The sequence below is a fragment of the Urocampus carinirostris genome, unplaced genomic scaffold (genome assembly GCF_059441175.1).
Source record: "Urocampus carinirostris isolate Australia breed hairy pipefish unplaced genomic scaffold, RoL_Ucar_1.0 HiC_scaffold_101, whole genome shotgun sequence".
Classification (NCBI taxonomy): domain Eukaryota; kingdom Metazoa; phylum Chordata; class Actinopteri; order Syngnathiformes; family Syngnathidae; genus Urocampus; species Urocampus carinirostris.
Window position 1 is genome coordinate 588 of NW_028283208.1, and position 6,913 is coordinate 7,500.

At 59.4% G+C, this 6,913-nt stretch overlaps 1 non-coding gene across 1 annotated transcript; it reads left to right on the forward strand.

Annotated features, from left to right (window-relative positions):
• Nucleotides 1–3,673: 3,673 nt before the first annotated feature.
• Nucleotides 3,674–5,660, forward strand: LOC148345096 (18S ribosomal RNA). Its single transcript, XR_015848848.1, has one exon. It is a non-coding gene; the product is annotated as an 18S ribosomal RNA (ribosomal RNA).
• Nucleotides 5,661–6,913: the final 1,253 nt, after the last annotated feature.

Sequence of the window (6,913 nt, forward strand, 5' to 3'; positions counted from 1 at the left end):
TGGCGGGCACAAGTCCCCCAACACTAGCCAAGTTCTCAGCCACTAGTGGCGGGCACAATTCCCCAAACACCGGTCCGATAATACGCGCGCATATCCCCAAACACCGGCCCGATAATACGCGCACAATTCCCCAAACACCGGCGCGGATTTCAGCCACTAGTGGCGGGCACAAGTCCCCCAACACTAGCCCGGGATTCAGCCACTAGTGGCGGGCACAATTCCCCAAACACCGGTCCGATAATACGCGCGCATATCCCCAAACACCGGCCCGATAATACGCGCACAATTCCCCAAACACCGGCGCGGATTTCAGCCACTATTGGCGGGCACAAGTCCCCCAACACTAGCCCGGGATTCAGCCACTAGTGGCGGGCACGATTCCCCAAACACCGGTCCGATAATACGCGCGCATATCCCCAAACACCGGCCCGATAATACGCGCACAATTCCCCAAACACCGGCCCGGATTTCAGCCACTAGTGGCGGGCACAAGTCCCCCAACACTAGCCAAGTTCTCAGCCACTAGTGGCGGGCACGATTCCCCAAACACCGGTCCGATAATACGCGCGCATATCCCCAAACACCGGCCCGATAATACGCGCACAATTCCCCAAACACCGGCCCGGATTTCAGCCACTAGTGGCGGGCACAAGTCCCCAAACACTAGCCAAGTTCTCAGCCACTAGTGGCGGGCACAATTCCCCAAACACCGGTCCGATAATACGCGCGCATATCCCCAAACACCGGCCCGATAATACGCGCACAATTCCCCAAACACCGGCCCGATAATACGCGCGCAATTCCCCAAACACCGGCCCGATAATACGCGCGCAATTCCCCAAACACCGGCCCGATAATACGCGCACATTTCCCCAAACACCGGCGCGGATTTCAGCCACTATTGGCGGGCACAAGTCCCCCAACACTAGCCCGGGATTCAGCCACTATTGGCGGGCACAAGTCCCCCAACACTAGCCCGGGATTCAGCCACTAGTGGCGGGCACGATTCCCCAAACACCGGCCCGGCGCTGAGTTTATGGCCTCCGAAAGGCCCATACATTCAGACGGGTCCATGTATTTTCAGTTTTCCGTAGCAGGTGTGATTGTTTGTTTAATTAGGTAGTTTGTGTTGGTGACGGTGTTCCTAACTGTGGTGGCTTGTTTGTAGAATGTGGGGCCCTGCGTTTGTGTTATGTTGATTTCTGGTAATTTACTTTTTACTAAGTAGTCTTTCAGGTTTTTGTTTCTTTTAAAGGCTGAGATGATTTTGTAATCTTGGATTATGCTTGTGTTCTGTAGTGTCTGATTTATATTTTGTCCATTCATTCAGACGGGTCCATGTATTTTCAGCGACAGCCGCAGTACCGCCAAAATCCATGCAGCGGCGCTGGATTTATGGCCTCCGAAAGGCCCATTCATTCAGACGGGTCCATGTATTTTCAGCGACAGCCGCAGTACCGCCAAAATCCATGCAGAGGCGCTGAGTTTATGGCCTCCGAAAGGCCCATTCATTCAGACGGGTCCATGTATTTTCAGCGACAGCAGCAGTACCGCCAAAATCCATGCAGCGGCGCTGTATTTATGGCCTCCGAAAGGCCCATTCATTACCAACGGGGCTGCAGTAGCATCCCGCGGCCACGCAGGGGCAGATATTGTGAGGGAATTACATGGTAGTGGACGGAGCGCCCATGCATTTCCAATGGGAGTGCAGTACCTCAAAAATCCGCTCCAAGCCACCGAACTTGAGGGCCCGACGTTCCCTCAACACTAGCCCAGTGCAATCGACATTTCGTTCTGTGTACATTGTTACACAGAATGACAATACAAGGGAATTATTATTATTATTATTATTATTATGTATTCAGCCACTAGTGGCGGGCACAATACCCCAAACACTGGCCCGGCGCTGGCTGAGTTTATGGCCTCCGAAAGGCCCATACATTCAGACGGGTCCATGTATTTTCAGTTTTCCGTAGCAGGTGTGATTGTTTGTTTAATTAGGTAGTTTGTGTTGGTGACGGTGTTCCTAACTGTGGTGGCTTGTTTGTAGAATGTGGGGCCCTGCGTTTGTGTTATGTTGATTTCTGGTAATTTACTTTTTACTAAGTAGTCTTTCAGGTTTTTGTTTCTTTTAAAGGCTGAGATGATTTTGTAATCTTGGATTATGCTTGTGTTCTGTAGTGTCTGATTTATATTTTGTCCATTCATTCAGACGGGTCCATGTATTTTCAGCGACAGCCGCAGTACCGCCAAAATCCATGCAGCGGCGCTGAGTTTATGGCCTCCGAAAGGCCCATTCATTCAGACGGGTCCATGTATTTTCAGCGACAGCCGCAGTACCGCCAAAATCCATGCAGCGGCGCTGGGTTTATGGAATCCGAAAGGCCCATTCATTCAGACGGGTCCATGTATTTTCAACGACAGCCGCAGTACCGCCAAAATCCATGCAGCGGCGCTGTATTTATGGCCTCCGAAAGGCCCATTCATTCCCAACGGGGCAGCAGTAGCATCGCGCGGCCACGCGGGGGCAGATATTGTGAGGGAATTACATTGTAGTGGACGGAGCGCCCATGTATTCCTATGGGCAATGCATTTCCAATGGGAGTGCAGTACCTCAAAAATCCGCTAGAGGGCCCCGAACTTGAGGGCCCGGCGTTCCCTCAAGTGCCGATTTTATACCCCCTTCTCCAGCCGACAGCCAGAATTATATTAGGGACTCGCAATTTTGAGAGGTGAGCACCAGGGCTAATCAGCGGCCACCCGTGACCATTGAGTCCGACAGAGCAGAGGCTAGGGGCGGCCTCGCATCTCGCAATTACCGAGGGAAGATGCCGGTTCTCGAAAAATTTCTAAGTTTTTCAAATTTTAAAGTATTGAAGTATTTAGGGCGCTTCCCGCGGCCCTGGCTTTTGCATGTACCCCTCTAAGCTCCGGTTCTCGAAAAATGTCTAAGTTTTTCAAACTTTAAAGTATTGAAGCCGGACTTCCGCGGAGGCTGACAGGGGGCCTCCATCGAAGCACCCTTCACCCCCGGGTGAGCCGGCGTCGGCCCACGGGCCTGCCGGTTCCCCAACTGAGCGATTGGCACACGAGACCCGCCTCGGAGGGCCCACGTCGGCCGGCGCAAGCCGGTGTTCGGGCGTGCGGCTCCTCCGGCTTTGCGGGTCAAGCTCCAGCGCCGAGGATACTAGGCAAACGTTGGGCCCCCCCGAGCCGAGTGGATACCCGCCTCAGAAAGAGCTGGGGCGGTACGTACGGACGGCCTCACTAAGAGGGAACGGAAGCTACTAAAGCACACGTATAACTGTCCGATGTGCGAACGAAAGTGAGGCCGGACGAATCCGATACGAGTTACGAGTGAGGCGGGATCCACGGCTGGCACTCGCGGGGCCCTCTTGCGAAACCATGCCTCGGCGTGAACCTTTTGGCGGCAGAACCAAGACGAACCGAGGTCGAGCTTCCGTCTCGAGCCACACCCAGACGTCCGACCGTCGCGGAGCCCGACGCCACGCGTGCTAGGGCTCCGCGCGAAACATCGTTTCACGACACCCGCTCGTCAGCCCGTCCGAACGTATACGAGTGTCGCGCGGCCCCCCGGGCCCGGCTGTAGCCACAGCCTCGTCCCGGACCAGGGCCGCACCGCCACCAGCAGCGCCCCCCCGGCGGCAGACGCACTCTGGTTGATCCTGCCAGTAGCATATGCTTGTTTTCAAGATTAAGCCATGCATGTCTAAGTACGAATGGCCAGTACAGTGAAACTGCGAACGGCTCATTAAATCAGTTATGGTTCCTTTGATCGCTCCACCGTTACTTGGATAACTGTGGCAAATCCAGAGCTAATACATGCAAACGAGCGCCGACTCGCGGGCGGGGCTCCGGCCTCGCCCCGGGGACGCGTGCATTTATCAGACACAAAAACCCACGCGGTGTCCGGCGGGCGGGGGCTCAGCCGTCGCGCGCGTCCCCCGCGTCCGGCCTCCGCCTCTCCGGGCGGGGGCGTAAGCGGCGCGGGCGGCTCCGCGCGCGCCGGTCCTCGTTCCGCCGGCCCGGCCCCCCCTTTGTGTTGACTCAGGATAACCTCGTGCCGATCGCTCGCCCACCCGAGGCGGCGACGACTCATTCGAATGTCTGCCCTATCAACTTTCGATGGTAGACTCTGCGCCTACCATGGTGACCACGGGTAACGGGGAATCAGGGTTCGATTCCGGAGAGGGAGCATGAGAAACGGCTACCACATCCAAGGAAGGCAGCAGGCGCGCAAATTACCCACTCCCGACACGGGGAGGTAGTGACGAAAAATAACAATACGGGACTCGTTCGAGTCTCCGTAATTGGAATGAGCCGAACACAAACCCATCGGCCAGCATCCATTGGAGGGCAAGTCTGGTGCCAGCAGCCGCGGTAATTCCAGCTCCAATAGCGTATTTTAAAGTTGCTGCAGTTAAAAAGCTCCTAGTTGGACCCCGGGACGCGAGCTGACGGTCCGCCGCGAGGCGTGCATCCGTCTGTCCCAGCCCCTGCCTCTCGGCAAAAGCCCCCGTGATGCCCTTCGCTGGGTGTCACTCGCGGGGCCCGAAGCGTTTACTTTGAGGAAATTAGAGTGTTCAAAGCAGGCCACACGGCCGCCCCTGCATATCGCAGCTGGGAATAATGGAATAGGACTCCGGTTCTATTTTGTGGGTTGTCATGAACTGGGGCCATGATTAAGAGGGACGGCCGGGGGCATTCGTACTGCGCCGCTAGAGGTGAAATTCTTGGACCGGCGCAAGACGGACGAGAGCGAAAGCATTTGCCAAGAATGTTTTCATTAATCAAGAACGAAAGTCGGAGGTTCGAAGACGATCAGATACCGTCCTAGTTCCGACCATAAACGATGCCGACTCGCGATCCGGCGGCGTTATTCCCATGACCCGCCGAGCAGCACCCGGGAAACCGACCAAGTGTCTGGGTTCCGGGGGGAGTATTGTTGCAAAGCTGAAACTTAAAGGAATTGACGGAAGGGCACCACCAGGAGTGGAGCATGCGGCTTAATTTGACTCAACACGGGAAACCTCACCCGGCCCGGACACGGAAAGGATTGACAGATTGAAGGCTCTTTCTCGATACCGTGGGTGGTGGTGCATGGCCGTTCGTAGTTGGTGGAGCGATTTGTCTGGTTAATTCCGATAACGAACGAGACTCAAACATACTAAATAGTACCGCGGCCCCCCGCGCGGTCGGCGGCAGAAAACTTCTTAGAGGGACAAGTGGCTCTCAGCCACACGAGAATGAGCAATAACAGGTCTGTGATGCCCTTAGATGTCCGGGGCTGCACGCGCGCCACACTGAGCGTATAAGCGCGTCGTCTATCCCCGCGCCGGCAGGCGCGGGTAATCCTATGAACCCCGCTCGTGACAGGGCCTGGGGATTGCAATTATTTCCCACCAACGAGGAATTCCCAGTAAGCGCGGGTCATTAGCCTGCGTTGATTAAGTCCCTGCCCTTTGTACACACCGCCCGTCGCTACTACCGATCGGATGGCTTAGTGAGGTCCTCGGATAGTCCCCGCCGGGGCCGGCCCCGGCTCCGGCGGTGTGCCAGAAGACGGTCGAACTTGACTATCTAGAGGAAGTAAAAGTCGTAACAAGGTTTCTGTAGGTGAACCTGCAGAAGGATCATTAACGTACGAGCGGCAGCAGATCCGCCTCGGTACACCCCCGACGAGCCAGACGCCGAGGGCGGCGGGTCGTCGCAGGCGGAGGAAGAGGGTAGACCGGGACGGGACGGGACGGGGGGCGCGGCGCGGGTCACTCCCGGGCCGCGCGTCGGAGCGAGTTCGGCGGGCGCCACGCGGCGCGGCGCGACGCGAGAAAAGGCGGCGGGCGATGTCGCGCTACCTCCGTGCGAGCGGGGTAGCGCGCTCGTCCGACGACCCCAGTAGCGCGGCGCGGCGCGACGACAGGCGACCGCCAGCGACGGGCGAAAGGCGGCGGCCGTGCGCGGGACCCCCGTAACCGGGGAATCCCCCTATGCCGACGACCCTAGCTCGGCGCGGTTCTCGCGCTTCCGGCGCGCGCTTCCGGGGCGGCACTCGCCTCGACGACCTCCCGTCCTTTAAAGGTAACGGTTCGGGCCGGCGCCCCGGCGTCCGTCCGCCCGTCGGTGTCGCGTGTCCGTGCGGCGCGGGGCTGCTCTCGGCGAGGGTCGCCGAGCAAGCGGATCCCCGCACGGATCACAACGGCCGTATGGCGGCGGCGTCGGGACGCCCGCCCGAGACGAAGGTTCAGGGCGACGAAACGGTGCTCCCACCGGCTACCTTTTTCCCCGGCCAAACGCGTCCGTCGGCCGGAGCCCTCGAGGGGCCGCGTAGCGCGCGCGTGGGCCGGCCCCCGGACACCGGAGTTCCTCCCGGGGCTCCGGACACCGGGGGTTCGGTTCCGCGCGGTCCGCCGCGGTCTCCTCTGTCCATCCATAGTCCGGGCAGGCCGCGGCCGGGTCGGGGGCCAGTCCCCCCTCGGTGTCAGCGCGGTCGCGCCGCCCTTGTAAACCAAACCCACTCGCTGACGGGTAGCAACACCCAAAGCGTCGCTTCGCGGCGCGGCGGGGCTTCCAAGTCGGATGGCCTTCCGGGGTCCGGGTAGGAGACGCCGGGGGCCGGCCTCAGCGCCGAGCCCCCGACCTACCCGGCGAGTCCGGTCGCCGAGTCGTGTCAGGCCCGAGCGGGAGACGCCGGGCGCCGGCCTCAGCGCCGAGCGCCCGACCTACCCGGGCCGACGCACGTCTCGGGCGCCGTCGCGGCCCCGAGCGGGAGACGCCGGGCGCCGGCCTCAGCGCCGCGCGCCCGACCCGCTCGGCTCGTCGCGGCGTCGCGCGTATCGCGCCCGTCGGTAACCGCGCCGCGGGTTAGGGGCTCGCTCGCGGGAGCGACCGAACG